This window comes from Lacerta agilis, chromosome 10, assembly GCF_009819535.1.
Source record: "Lacerta agilis isolate rLacAgi1 chromosome 10, rLacAgi1.pri, whole genome shotgun sequence".
NCBI classification, from domain to species: domain Eukaryota; kingdom Metazoa; phylum Chordata; class Lepidosauria; order Squamata; family Lacertidae; genus Lacerta; species Lacerta agilis.
In genome coordinates, this window is record NC_046321.1 from 44,330,731 (window position 1) to 44,346,928 (window position 16,198).

Consider the following 16,198-nt stretch of genomic DNA (forward strand, 5'->3'; position numbering starts at 1 on the left):
TACGTATTGAACACTGTGGTTTAAACTATATTAGCTCTGAGAAGTTTCCCCTAGAATGCCATTGTCCTAGTTCCCATTTTTAATAAGTTCAAAGACAAATAACATTAAGAGATTGAGTAACATTACAACGTTATTACAATGGAGACTGAATAAAAATGCATTGTTCGATTAATCATTTCCTGATACTATCAGACAAGCACTACAAAATACTCTCAATATAATATTACTTGGTATGTTGACATAATTAGGGTGTTTGAGAAATGAACTTGGGAGGGATAATTTAAAAATAGAATTACTGTGTCCAGTTCTGGGCACCACTGTTTAAAATAAGGATATTGACAAACTGGAACATGTGGACAGCAGAGTGACTAAGATTCTAAAGGATTTGGAACAGAAGCCTTATGAGGAATGGTTGAGAGAGTTGGGTATGCTTAGCCTGAAGAAGAGAAGAATGAGATGTGATATCTCAGATGGGTGGGGTATAAATAAATTATTATTGTTATTGTTATTATTCAAGCCATTTTCAAATATTTGAAGGGCTGTCACATGGAGGATGGAGCAAGTTTGTTTTCTGCTAGTGCAGAGGCTAGGACCCAAACCAAAGGATTCAAATTTCAAGAAAGGAGATTCTGCCTTAAGATGGTGGAGAACTTTCTAGCAGTGAGACCTGTTTGGCAATGGAACAGGCTACATCTGTGGGTTTTTGGACTCCTCTTCGTTGCAGGCTTTTAAGCAGAGGTTGGATGGCTATCTCTTGGGGGTTCCTTAGCTGTGATTCCTGCATTGTGCAGGGGGGTTGGATTAGATAACCCTTGGGGTCCTTTCTAACTCTACAATTCTATGATTAAATTATTCCTAGGTTCTGTATCAAAAACCGCATTCCGCTCAATCAAAGGTGTTTTTTTTTGTCATCCGAAAATTCTTGTGATGCAAATGGGGTTATCGCGATACAGTTTGTAAGTCTTTTTTTTTAAATAAAGCATGCTTGGTCTTAGTCCATATGGTATATTATTCTTTAAGTTTTCCAGTGATAATTGTCCATATTTTAAAGTCCTGGTTGATGAGTGATATTAAATGATAGGGGCAGGGTAATGTGAATCGTTTCTACTATCTATGCATCTCTGTCTATGGTTTTTAGGTTAAGTAATTCATTTATTCTACTTGTTTTTAACTACTCTTTAAACATTGTAAAATTCTGTGGTGAAGGTACCAAGTCCTCATGTTTTGATCTTATTGGTTCTAATTACATCATCTTCTGTAAATGGAGCTTCTAGAATCTGGTACGGTTATATTTTGGTAGCTAGACTGCAGTGAAAAACCTATTAGTTACTGCTTCAGAAGGATTCTGTGATGTGTAAAGATCATGGTAGAATCACTTGAAATTGTTGTGCTATTTCTTCTGCCGTTTTTGATATTGTGTATGCGATTCGGGGAACTAGTTTCTACTTTTGCTCCTCCTTTAAGATCCCACATGAAAGTTTAGAAGTCTGTTACATGTTCAGTTAATCTTTGAGAGGATACTTTTAGCTTTCTAGTTTCCAAATTTGCTAGTATTCACATTCGCTCCTTAGTAGCTTGTGCAGAGAGGGGCAACCAAAACGCTGAAGAGTCTGGAAACCAAGCCTAATGAGGGGGTTGGGTATGTTTAGTCTGAATAAAGGAGACTGAGAGGAGATATGACAGCCATCCTCAAATATCTAAAGGGCTGTCACACGGAAGATGGAGCAAGCTTGTTTTCTCCTGCTCCTGAGGGTAGGACCCCCAAACCAATGGATTCAAGTTACAAGAAAGGAGATACAAGAAACACCAGGAAGAAATGTCTGACAGTAAGAGCCGTTTAACTGTGGAAAGGACTCCCTCAGAAGGGGGTGGACTCTGTTTTTAAGCAGAGACTGGATGTCTTAAGTTGAGATTCCAGCATTGGACTGGATGACACCCAGGGTACCTTTCAAATCTACAATTCTATTACTCTATGACTCTATATACTGTTTGATCCTACTTATGAAGGTACACAAGTCCAATCATCTATTTTACTGGCTGCAATTATTGCTTATTCTTAGAATTCTGAAGCTTTTTGAATGATAATTTTTTCCTCATACTGTATATGATTTTGCTTATTGCAGATAATTGGCCGAGTTACTTCAGGGATGATGTTTATTTCAAAGAATTCCATTAAACGTGGTTAGGAATATGGTCTGAACTTCTTGTTGTAGAGACAGATAATGATACCTCCTCCAGGTGTGACCTACTGCCGCTAGCTTCTCTCTCAGTCACTGGGCCCTAGTACTTGCAGTGTTCTTGTTGAGTGGGTTTAAGAGAATGCAGGGCTGGACAGGAAAGATCCCTGCCTAGTGGGTGCTCCTGTGGTCAGGGAGTGAGGCCTGTAGGACTACATTTGACCTCCAGGCCTGAACATCTGGGATAGATATGTGTGTGGGATGAATGGAACACCTCACTCTTCTTGACTATATATTTGAGGTACTGGTCTGACTGCCCAATCACAAACGTCACTCAGGTGCCATGACTCAAGCTTGAACAGTCTTGTGCTTAGCCGTACTGGGAGGAAAAGAGCATACCCTGTCTCCTGCAGGCGTGTATTCCTACCAACCTGGGGAGCTCCCTGCCCCTGGGTCAAGAGCACGAGGCTCTGTTTGCTTCAAAGCCTCTCTCACTTTTTCATCCATGGAATATAATCAGTAGCATGTGGTGAAATCTCTCGTAGGGAAACAATTAGGGCCAGAGGCGAATGTGGGGGGCCAACGGCACGTACATGGGCGTAGTGCTGCCCTCCCTAAACTAGGTTTTGGGGAGGAGGCACCAGGTCTCTGACAGGATGCAGATGCTCTCCTGCCAGCTTCCCAAAGCAGGGTGGGCTTTGGGAAGGTGACGGGAGAGCTCTTGGACTCAGTCGGAGCATCAAACCTCCCTCCCTAAGCTGGGCAGAAGCTTCCTGGGTTTTGGGAAGGAGGCGCCAGACATATATATATATATATATATATATATATATATATATATATATATATATAATTTTTCTGTTTTACAATTTAAAGTACTCATTTTTACATCCTTAAGATATCAATGATTTCCCTTCTCTTTCCATGGCTCATTTTGCATATCATAAATCCCTGCATATTTTACAAAAACTATACCATTCAGTATTCCATTGTTACATCCATAAAAACTTATTTACACTGTTGGAATTTATCTTAATGCTGCCAGCCTTTTCAGCTGTACACAGTTATTTCCCATATATTCAATAGACATTTTCCAATCTTCTCTAAACGTATGTTCTTCTTGTTCTCTTGTTCTATATGTTAAGTCTGCAAGCTGCGCATATTCTGTCAACTTAAGTTGCCATTCTTCTTTGGTTGGGGCCTCACTCGTTTTCCATTTTGGGGCTAACAAAACATGAGCCGCATTAGCGGCATACATAAATTTTAAAAAAGGAGGCGCCAGACTTTAATACTCTAATTTACCAGGAATATTTAGGGGACTGGCCTAGTCCCCCTAGCCCACTGACAGCATACTGCTGAAGATAATACAGCACAGTTAAGACATTTGTCAGTTTAGGCGTATTTAAAATTATAGGAGAGAACCACAATGGACAGATCCTTCCACCCTAAATGAGGACTTTCTATTAATATCTGCTTCTCTGCTGTTTCCATCCATTGGTTCCAGTTCTGCCCTCTGGAGCAACAGAGAACACACCTGTTACATCTTCTTCTTGACAGCCCGTCAGATACTTGAAGGCAGCTATCATGCCTGCCACCAATCTTTTGTTACCTAGGCTAAACAAATCCAACTCTTTCAACAAGTGTGTAACAAATGTCACACGACTTGAGTTTCTATGGACGTGTACATTATTTAGATCAGAAATCAGTTTGAGGAGAAGAAAGGAATTTTGACCCCTTTTATCCTGGTCTCCTTTGCAACGGTAAAGGGATTGTTTCTTATAACACACTATTGGCACAAGAAACCATTGTTTTCCCTCTTCTTCTTTTTTTAAAAAAATTCATCCAAAGGTGCTGTTAACATTTAAACAAAAGTATGGCAGTGGGCTTCGGTTCAAATATTTGTTCCAAAGAAAGTGTGAATGAACATAAGCCGCCCTCTTCCTTGAGTGGGTTTGGCATAGGAGTCCTTCCTTTCTGAAGCCACCCTTTCGTTCCATAACATTTCCCTCAATGTTTCATATTTATTTCTTGCATTTTTCTACCACCGTTTATCCAACAGCCAACTTGGGCAGCTACACACAGACAGTTATGGCAGAGGCAGTTGTGCCTGAATGGTATGTTCACTGCTTTCCTGTTACCAGACAGGGAGGGAAAAAAATCTTTTTTACTTTTCTTTTCTTTTTTCAACATAAACCTTTTTATTATGTACAGATTAAATTACAACCGTCTTTATACAGCGCTTGCTGGTGCAATTGACAGCATAGCCACATGGAAGGCAAAGCCCATGCAATTTATAGAGAGGCAACACAAGTACACAATGAGCCACTAGTGGCATCCTGCCGCCACACACAGATATTGTCAATGAGCTGAGAGACATGAATAGCGAGAGGGCTGGACTTTAGCTATCCCTACAGCCTAGTGGTGCTTCCTGCTGCTTGCCAGCCAGAATTGATAACAGCAGGAGCAGCGACGGCTTCAACGAGGCTACAACAAGCTTTTTCAACTGGTTCAGGGGAGGCTGGGATGGCATGAGCTTGCTTACCCTGTGACACTTAATCAACCCTTGTGAATCTAAGTAGAAAGCGGAATAGGCATCATAGGTTCTGTACAGCTCACTCTTATCCTTCTTGTAGAAGCGCAAAAGGGATACATGGAAAGGCAGCCCTTTAATCCGCCACTGGGCTTGGATGCTCCAGTTCTCAGAGTGAAATAAAATATTTTCTGACTTCCATACTTGAGCGGCAACGTGGAATGCGAACATGCTTATGGACACAATTAAAAAGGGAAGAAAGAAACGAGGGCCTTTGTATCAAAAGCGAAGCTCTGAACCTCTAATATTTAGATTGTGCTTCTGCTGTGGTATTTTGCATCTCGGTGTTGTGGACCTGCCACCGGAGATCAAAGCATCGTGCTGTAGAGATCCCACTTCATTTAGCAAGGCAGGCATGTGCCCACCATCTGTTGTAGCTGCTGACAGAAAACAGCAGTAAATTTCTCAAACTTTTGCCAGAAAAGCTTTATTGCTCAGCAGAGATGAGTTACTAGGTACCTTGTAAGCTACATCTGGTTCGCACAGTCATTTACATGGCATATCTGTAAACTGCAGAATTACCCTCCTCTTCTCTCCCCCCCCCCCATTCTTCACGGTAACATAAACTTTTGGCAAATACCGGCTTCGGTGAGATTTAGCTTTTTTTTGTTGGGCGTATTTCCCAAACCAATCGGGGAAAGTGCTATAAACCAGGCAGTGGGGAGGGTGTAGTTGCTTTTCTTGTTTTGGCAACATTTAGATTTCAAGGCTTGCTGCCACAGGAGCAAACGGTATGAGGTGTAGCCGCACCGGCGCAAGTGAGAGGTGGTGTGGCTGCCACATTGACCACAGCCTCCTGTGCTTTGCATATGCTACAAACGCAATTCCATCATTAATACCATTGGCAGACAAAGGTGCATCATTGCATCAGCACATGCAGCTTTCCAAAGTACCAGGGGCCGTTAGGATACCCTGCTGAGGTGACCTCTTGTGGTACTCATTGTGTGGCGCATAGGAGGGCACCTGCTTGCAGCTGCCATGGCAACCAAAAGTGACTCCTGTAGGGATGGGGGATCAGTCTACCTCTGGTCTGTGTAAATTTGGAATGTGTTGATTCACAAACCCATTCCAGCTCATTTCTATATTAATCTGTGATGAACTTCAGGCACAAGGAAAATATTTTCTTATTCCAGCAGGCATTTCACGATAGTTTATGTTCAGTTTTAGTGCTTCATTTTCCATATGATTTATTTTTTTATGTACCTCACTTAGAAATACTAAATGCAAAATGGTTGCCTTGGGGTTTTGTTTTGTTTTTGCAGTTTTTCTCTATGTGGTTGTGGGTTCTTTTCCCTTCATTTTTCAAAGTTTTTTGAGAGAGAAAAATCCATTTAGTTTTCAAATGATCAACACACACACACCCCAGCATATACCCATTTTTAAAATAGTTTGTAATATCATTTTGTAAAATTGTACTTTGCCGTAGCAAGTACCGGTACTTCCTTTGATAGCAGGTGTGCGAATGTTACAAATCACACAATGGAAAATGAATAGTAGTTGTAGCACAATTGAAGCTTATAGTTAACATCACACACTTAGTGCAAGAACTAAATAGAAGCAATATAGTGTGACCCGCATAAGATGGATATTATAATTTGGATACCAGCAATTAATCCTAAACATATTTACATAAGCCCCTCCTGAATTAAAATGCGCTAAGGAAGACTATCTTATTGTCAAAAGGCAGTGCCAGTCTGGTTGTCATTTCAAAATCCACCCCCTCTGCTATGGGTTCAGTGGGGTAATTTATGGTTTGCTACCCAGTAATCCTAACAATTTATCCCCCTGCCCTCTCAGTCGTGGGCTGTGATAATGGAGTTTGATCTCCGGCATATTTCATCTGCAGAATGTATACCACATGGATTAAAGTATATACATCAAAAACTCCAAGCTTGAGTCAGACAAGAACCACCGTTTCATCATCTTAAATGAACAGAGAATAAATATAGTTCTATTTAAAAAACAAAACCCCATCCATGTACATCTGTCAAATGGTAGCTTGATACAAGTTCTTAGTTATTTGGATGTTTACGAAGAACCCTAAAGTGACTTTTTGTGTTCAAATATCAAAAATCTATAACAGGCTTCCTCAACTTTGGCCCTCCAGATGTTTTGAGACTACAATTCCCATCATCCCTGACCACTGGTCCTGCTAGCTAGGGATCATGGGAGTTGTAGGCCAAAAACATCTGGAGGGCTGAGGTTGAGGAAGCCTGGTCTATAAGCATGATAATAAAGTAGCTTTTATTATGGATGTTTAGAAGACAAGTGGATAGAACTTTTGCTGTTTTCTGAGTGTATAGTTTATCTAGTGCTTTTAAAAACAAAACAAAAAACCAAACACCTCTTCATAATAATGTCCTCCTTAAATCTTTACAGCTTCCCTCCTTGGCAATTCTATGCAAAGCACAAATGTATACAAGGTAAGGATAGTGAACACTCCATATAACAGTAGCTGGAACACTCCTTGGTCCCAATATTTACATTTCCCTCAGTGTGTACATGTGCAAGCAGCAGGGGGGAAATGGAGCAGGGGGTTCAGATAAACACCAACTTATTTCTGCAGTCTGGCTCCATTTCCAACACTCATAGCTGTTCTCCAATCAGGTGAGCTTGTGGCTGTTGGGAGTTGCAATCCAACAACATTCAGAGATGTTGGCTGCTCCAGAATATATACTAACCGTGATCTCCATTCTCCAATTGCCCATTCTTATGCAGCCAAAATGGCAACATCCATGCACAAGGGAATGGAAACGCCAGCAGGCTTGGGAAAACGCCAAAGCACAGCATCTTTAGAACTGCCTCCCTTTGGTAGAAACCCCAAAATAGCCCAATGAGGATGCTCAGGGGGCATGGAATGCTGGCTGAATATTGGGAGAGACCAGAAAACTGGCAAGGGTGGAGGGAGGGAGGGAAATGGAATGTAGTATCCTAGAATAGGGCAGGTTTTCAGCTAGCTATTCATGAAAAGGATTACACTTCAGTGCATATTTACTCACAGGTCCTTTTAGTCTTCTAGTGCTATCAGAAGCTCTTTAAAGTCTCACGAAACGCTGAGGAGCTTGCAATGGTTTTGAATCTCCATATCCTCTCCTCAATTTTCTTCCGACTCTCAAGCAGACAGAAACATGCAGTATCCAGACTAGTTGGCATATTTCAAAAGTTCATTTTTTGGCATGAAATAAATGGTCTTCCTTTTCAAACGCACGTTCATTCCTCCATGTCTGGAGTTTTCACCTTGAGAAACAGGCTTTTTCCATCTTTGAGATCATTTGCTGAAACGCAGCTTGTTTCTGGATTTGACTATTATATTTAGCCGGGGGGGGGGGAGGCTGGCTTATGGGATTGTTGCCTCGAAGGCAAGGATGGGGAACATGTGGCTCTCCAGATGTTACTCTGCTATAACTGCTCTAATTCCTGACCATTGGCAATACTGGCTGGCACTGGTGAGAGCTGTCGGTCAACAACAATTGGTTGCCCATCTCTGCTCTAAGAGCCACTTCCCACAATCATGTTTGTTGAGTGCTAACTACAGCTATCATAGACAACAAAGAACCTTGTGACACCTTAAAGTCTTAACACGTTTGCTATGACACAAACTTTTGTGAATTACTGTCCTCTTTATCAGATGCATGAAACATTATCCTGAGTTGCAGGTATATGCATGCATGGTGTGGGTGTGTCAGAGGAAAATGAAATGCTCAGTAGTATAAACAGTGATAATTAGATACTTAGCAGTGGTGATTTACAAAACAGTTATTGATGCCATGGACCAGGCATGTCTAAAGTCTGTTTTGGGGGCCTAATTTGGCCCCCTGGCCGGTTTTATCTGACCCCTGTGGCAGTTTATTTCTTGGGGCCAAATCCTAAAAAACAAACAAACAAACAAAACTCAACAAGTGAAATCCTATAAAAAGCTCAACAACAAGACAATTAACATATACAATATGCTGAAAATCCTTTGCCTCAGTTCTGTCTACAAGTGATAGCACTGAACCTCTGTGTGCATTGTAATTCAATGGTTTCATCTTGCAGTTCCCTTTTGAAGTTTCTTTGTTCCAGGATGGCCACTTAAATGTCACTTGCAGATTGTTTGAGAAGGTTGAAATGTTCCCCCACTGGAGAATGAATGTTGTCATTTCTGATGTCAGATTTGTCCTGTGTAGAATGTAGAAGGACATTGTGGAGTTCCTTCAGTTACTCTTCAGTGGGATTTGGGGACAGGGCCCTGTAAAATGTGGTGGAGAGTTTCTCTTCATCATCCTGTATGTAGTCAGATTTGTTTCCAGTGATAGCAGAGCCTTCCTTGCTGGTCTTTTTAACTATGACAAAAGTATTCTTTCTGAGACTGTGGGTGGCATCATACTTTCCATGACTGAGACAATGTGGTAAATGATGCTGAATGCTGATCACCTCAGTTTCAGTGTGGTGGCTGAAACACTGTCTGTAAAATCTGAATCACAACAACAACAACAAGAATTTATTATTTATTATTTATACCCCAGCCACTCTGGGTGGCTTCCAACAAAATATTAAAAATACATTAAAACATCATTCATTAAAAACCTCCCTAAACAGGTGTCTTCTAAAAGTCAGATAGTTGTTTGTTTTTTTCCTTGACTTCTGACGGGAGGGCGTTCCACAGGGCGGGTGCCACTACTGAGAAGGCCCTCTGCCTGGTTCCCTGTAACTTGGCTTCTCACAGTGAGGGAACCTTCAGAAGGCCCTCAGCACTGGACCTCATTGTCCAGGCTGAACAATGGGGGGTGGAGACGCACCTTCAGGTATACTGGACCAAAGCCGTTTAGGCTTTGTGCTCAGAATTGTGCTCAGAAACGTACTGGGAGGCAATGCAGGTCTTTCAAGACTGGTGTTATGTGGTCTCAGCGGCCGGTCCCAGTCACCAGTCTAGCTGCCACATTCTGGATTAGTTGTAGTTTCCAGGTCACCTTCAAAGGTAGCCCCACATAGAACACATTGCAGTAATCCAAGCGGGAGATAACTAGAGCATGCATCACTCTGGTGAGACAGTCTGCGGGCAGGTAGGGTCTCAGCCTGCATACCAGATGGAGCTGATAAACATCTGCCCTGAACACAGAATTGACCTGCACCTCCATGGACAGCTGTGAGTCCAAAATGACTCCCAGGCTGCGCACCTGGTCCTTCAGGGGCACAGTTACCCCATTCAGGACCAAGGAGACCTCCACCCCCTGTCCCCCAAAAAACAGTACTTCTGTCTTGTCAGGATTCAACCTCAATCTGTTAGCTGCCATCCATCCTCCAACCGCCTCCAGGCACTCACACAGGACCTTCACTGCCTTCACTGGTTCTGATTTGAAAGAGAGGTAGAGCTGGGTATCATCTGCATACTGATGAACACCTATCTGGAAGACATCCATTCAGAATTCATGTTTATTGTGTAGTCAGTGCAGTCTATGGCAGTGTGCAGGGAAGATTGTGGCTGTGTGCTGATGCACTGGTCAGTATCATGAAAGAAATACTCATTGAGTCCTAGACAATGGAGAAAACCCTCTTAAGTCACCGCAGAATTGCACCATAGGTGTAGATTAAGTAAGGCAGAAGGGCAGGTCCCCACGAAAGAAAGGCTCTTCTGCCTGTGTGGCTGGACAGATTCACAATATTGCTAGCTGAGTTGTTTGGGTGTGTGAAATGGTTATTGCTCATTAGCTTTCAGAGTAATGGAGGCGAGCTGATCAAGCGAGATGCTTATCATTCCTATTACTTGGAAAAGGATTAAAATTACCGGTACAGCAAGAGCAGCTACCACCTCAAGTGGCAGTTGTGGATTGAATCAGTGCTGTCTAAGACCTTGGCGGAAACTGTAAACAAGAAAAACAAAACAGGGCACAGTCCAGAAAAGGTGTCGAAAGAGAAGGAAGAGATGAACAACTTCTCAAAAACAGCTCTTAACCTCTCCAGTAGTCTAACATGCAGCCTCCTTTGATTTAGGTACAGCTCTCTGGACCTCAAAATTTGCTACCTTTCTTCAGCCTCCCTCACCTTGTCTCCCCGGTCGATCGTCCTTCTCCCTGTCTTCTCTGCTCTTTTCCATCCTAACAAGACTACTTTACCTCTGGTTCGTGTTTTTGACTCCATTTCCCACATTGCACTCCTTCATCTGCCACTTCCTCCCCCTGCTGAGCTACCTGCCATTGCTTCCTTATTAGATGGATGACCGCCACCCCCACCCCACCCCCCATGCTGTCTGTCTACCTGTAGGTGGAGGAACGGGAAGAGGGAGACTCTGTTGAGGCAACAGGATCCTCCATACATGGGTGCTGTGCTCGTGGTGGACTGGATCATGCCCATAATATCTATCAAAATGTCTGTTCAAGAAACATAAGGCTCATATCTTCAGCTAGAGCACCCCTTCAGGGACATAATACATGGCCAATGTTTGGGAGAAAATACCCACGTTTTGCTGTTTATTTATCTATTCTAGGTTAGATTTCGACAAGGGTACTTCACATCTTTTTTTAAAAAAATGCATTGCACTTATGGCCTGGATATGTTCACGGCTGACAGTAGCTGCTGAAGTTTCATCATTTTAAAGAGAGTTTTAAAAAAAATTGCAAGGGGTGGGAGGTAGATATTTATTATAAAGCAGTGGAAGGCAGCAAGCTGTAGTGCACCACATGGAACCAATAAAGGTCCAATTACAAAACCTTTGCTTCTAGCCACACTTTTCACTTATGTAAGTTATTGATTATACTTTCATGAGATCATAATCAAAAGGTTGTTCTTTGGTAATGGTGTGCTAGAGGAGTTTTATCCCAAACTTCAAAGCTGTCTTCTGAGCCTTAAGAACAAAGGCCTCCCTAGTTTGAAGCATGGCCAAAGTGACCTTGCATGTTCGATTCTTGCTTCCTACCATTCAAAGGGGTCGGGGCTCCTCTCCATCGGCTGTGAACTCTTCTCTCATCACATCAGGTAAACTTCTGTCCCTGACAGATGAAAATCTTAAAGTACACATTTTTAATTTACAGTGATGCCACTCGGAAACCTGTATATTTACACACGGTTCTAAAGGCGTGTTTATTTATTTTGCCCCAAAGGCCCGTTCCCTTTAATCTTGCAAATGAAAAGAAAATTGCAGCAGGCTTGACATGATTTGTTTTTCTCCACAGCAGAGAAAAAGTATAAATAAATAGGTGGGGATCCATCTTTTGGGTTTTGTACATCATCCTCTTTGAGTAACGTTGCTGGCTTAAGGCTACATTTGCCTGGGAGTAAGCCCTGTGGTAATAAATGGGATTCACGTCTGAGTAGACAGGCATGTGCTTGTTTAGTAATAAACTACTTCACAGCTGCAATCCCCCAATATGATCTCTCTTGCCTGTCAGAATAAAATCTCTATGTGTATTTTTGTTCTTCAAAATAAAATTGCAATTTGGTACGCTCCCAGAAAAAAAGTTCTTTTTATTCCTATGAGTCTGTCCTTTCCCTCTTTTACTATTTTATTGGCGCACCTAGTCAGAAGAAAATCTGGAATGTGCAAAAGAAGTGATAGTTGAATTGTGTGAGAGAAACCTGCAAACTTTCACAGAGGAGGCAACTTCTTACAATCTCCTTTATGTTCATGGGCCATAGTTCAGGGACTGACAATCTGCTTTGCAAGCAGAAGATCCCAGGTTCAAGTCCCGGCAACTCCAGGTAGGACTGGGGAAAACCCCTGTCAGGAAAGCCTGGGGAGATGCCACCAGTCAGTGCAGACGCTACTTAGCTAATGGTCTAACTACTCATTATAGGGCAGCTTCCGATGTTCCTCTATCTTAAGAATTGTGTAGAACGAAAACTCTGTGAGGCAGCCTGAGTAGGGTGCCTTCATTACTGCTGTGATATCAGCAGGCATTCCCAACAACATCTCAAACCTGCTTGTAGACATCTGTAGTGCATGCAGTCCCAATTGGCCTGAAAGGAACAGCAAGTGGCTATGGGTATATCCAGAAAACAGTGTCTCCTGATTTGCGGTGCGGGCCTCTCAGATGGAAAGAACCTATTGCCCATAGTCTGGAGCAGGAAGATCCTTGCACCATTCCTCTTAACAGCTGGGAAGCAATAGCCACAAGCGAGGAATAAAGCAATTGCTGAGATCACCCCCTAGCCCAAGCTCCAGAGGTGGGCAAACTTTTTTCTGTTGAGGGCTACACTACCTTAGGACTACTAGGACTACAGAGACCTGGGTTCAAATCCCCACTCAGCCTTGAAACTCATCATCCGGTCATCATCCTGTTACACTAGCTCTCAGTGTAACCTACCTCGCAGGGTTGTTGTACAGATAAGCTTGGAAACTTAGTATGAGTCTAATGGCTCTTCCTTAAGAATGACTCAGCCTAGATCTTCACCTATTCTATGTTGGGATTCCCAGCTAGCTTCCAAAATGCTATGGCAGTATTACACAGTGGAAAGCATCACTAGGATGGAGAGGCGAGCAGAGAGCTGCTTGTTTGACTCGCCGATTGTTGTTTTCAAACTATGAAGAACACATTGTTTTAATCACAAAGCCCATTATAACCTGGGTTTTGATATAATTAAAACATCAAAGCTTAAACAATGAGAAACAGACAGTTATGGCCGCAGCTCTGATGCCATGGCTTCGTAGGGATCGACAGGAAACAAAACAATTATTTTTCTTCTGAGCAGATTATTTTGTTTTTAAAACAAGCGTTCATAAACAAAGTTGTACAGACCATTTGGAGAGTTTGCTTATCCCACATCGCGTGGAAAAACTGCATGCCTTTTATTAAAACCTACCCTGAAATTTAGCTGTAGTTTTCACCTATCTCCTGTTTTGCTACCTTCCTATTCTGCACTGTCTTTCTCTCAAATGTCCTTCAATGAGTGGAGCATCCTGCCTCCATTGGGCAAAATTTCACTTCCTTACCAAGTACCAAAAAGTTTAAGGGCTTCAGTGCTACACATAGGGGAAAAAGAGTAGCTCTTTTGAGTGAGGGACAGTTGGCAGATTTTATTTTTCTATTTCCCTTTTCCACTTCAATATGTGCCAATTTTTTCCTGTATAGTTTTTTGGTTTTTTCTAAATCCTTCTGCAGTTTGCTTGCCAACTACTCACCAGATATTGAATATCTGGTATTTCAATAACTGATGATTATACTTAGAGTGGACCTATTGAAATCAGTGGATTTCAGCCATTCTGAGCATGACTTGGTGGGACATCACCCAGTGGGGCCAGCTCAGAATCCAGCAGATCCCAGGCAGACTCAATCCTCCCCATCCCCATCCCCAGAATGTCCTGTTTAGATGTGGATTGCCAGCAGCAGGGATCCCATTAGCAGCATTTCTTCCCACCCAACTTTTGTTGGAATAGGAGCTCTGGGGCAGCATAGCTTCATGGGTAGAAGCATGCAGGGCTGCACAGAGGGACACCCCTGTCCAGTCTAGTTCTCCTTTACTATAGGTGGCACCACAGTGCCACACCAAACAATGAGCTTCCCCCTGCTTCCCCCTCATTTCTGAACTCCTGTCATTAACATTTGCTGTTGTTTTCTTTCTCGACCACCTAGGTCCTAGAAATATACTATAGGGACACAAGTGGCACCATGCTCTAAACCACTGAGCCTCTTGGGCTTGCCAATCACAAGGTTGGCGGTTCGAATCCCCATGACGGGGTGAGCTCCTGTTGCTCTGTCCCAGCTCCTGCCAATCTAGCAGCTTGAAAGCATGCCAGTGGAAGTAGATAAATAGGTACCACTCTGGCGGGAAGGTAAATGGCGTTTCCGTGCATTCTGGTTTCTGCCACGATGTTCCATTGCTCCAGAAGCGGTTTAGTCATGCTGGCCACATGACCCGGAAACAGTGCTGTCAAGTATCCCGTTTTCCCCGGGATTCTCCCTTATTTTAAGCAGTTTTCCGCTGCTCTCCCTTATTTTTTATTTCCCTTAAATTTCCCGTTTTTAATGGAAGCAGCTCCTTCCCTGCTGGCCAGGGACTGGGTGGGAAGACCTCGCCTACTTGGAGAGAAAAGCTTCAGCCCTCAAAGCAAGTGGGAGCCCTTTCCCGTGCTTACAGGGGGGTGTATTCCTCCCCCTGCATCAGCCCCTATCCGTTGCCGCCGAGCCCCTCAGACGGCCAATAGGGTTAGCTGGCGGGCAGAGCCTGGCTGCCTTTGAGCAGCTACTGCTTCCTGTCCTGTATTGATGGGATCAGACAAGAAGACGATGGGAGCACATGGCTGCCCTCCTCTTTGCTGGCTGCCCTCCTCTTTGCTCCACTCCGAGCCTGAGCCCGCTTGGAGTTTACATTGCTGCTCCGCCCACTTTTGCTTCTGGCTCCGCCCACCACTGACATGTGACTGTCCCCAGGATAGGTGAGACTGCTGATCCCTTATTTTCAAATCTGAAACTTGACAGCTATGCCCGGAAAGCTATCTGTGGACAAACGCCGGCTCCCTTGGCCTGAAAGCGAGATGAGCGCCACAACCCCATAGTCGCCTTTGACTGGACTTAACCGTCCAGGGGTCCTCTACCTTTACCTTTACCTTAGAAATATACTTTGCCCCTTCTGTGCCCCACCCCGTTTTATTCTAGTGCTGCTACTGCCCAGCACAAGGGATTTGGATTGCAGCCTCTGACAGTTGGCAGCTTATCAGATTTCTTATTTGATTCCTACCAAAATAACAACAATGAAGGGTGAGTGGAAAAAAAAATTGAGGAAGAAAATGTCTCATTAAAATTTTGAAGTACTTTATTCAACATATGAATGGCCAAATAAGATTCTAGGGGTGGGAATGGGGAGGACGGCTGAGTCTACCTGGAATCTGCTGGATTCTGAGCTGGCCCCATTGGCATCATTTGATGGCTTGGGACCCAATTTGGGTCCGGCTGCACAGCGCCAGACTGATTTACCTGTCCCTGTCTTCTGCCCCAGCTGGCATGAAGCTACAGTTGCAGTGGTCACCAGTCTCTTAAGCCCCTTTAGTATCTGTTTCAGATCCACCAAAAACAATGACAACTGAGAACCGATATCTCCACTGACATTACAAGTTCACTTAACAAAACATTCATGACCAACATGACTAACTTAGTTTTGTTGATTTCTAAGGGTCTAATCTGAGAAGGACTTGGTTGAATATGTGATGAATGGAGTAGTTTCCTTCATGTACATGTTCTTCTGTTCCTTTATACTCTTACTTTAAATGGCGTGAATTTTTTTTTAAAGACAGTAGAAATGCAATAAATAAATTACAGTGTCTGTAAATAGCCAAAAATCCAATCCAATGTTCAATCTCCAGTCCAATCCAATGTTCAATCTCCAGTTCTATTGCTCAGATGTGAGTCTTCCTATATTCATTGGAGCTTACTCATTGAAACATACAATTGCAAGCTTAGTTGTATTGTTCGCCTTAGATAAACACGAAGAACAGATAGCCTGATGCGATAAAAATTAACCTCTC

The 16,198-nt window shown here is 43.0% G+C and overlaps 1 protein-coding gene across 1 annotated transcript in view; it reads left to right on the forward strand.

The window, feature by feature from the left end:
- The window catches only part of WIF1 (WNT inhibitory factor 1), a 36,233-nt gene that overhangs the window by 6,467 nt on the left and 13,568 nt on the right, over positions 1-16,198 (forward strand). The window lies entirely within an intron of this gene.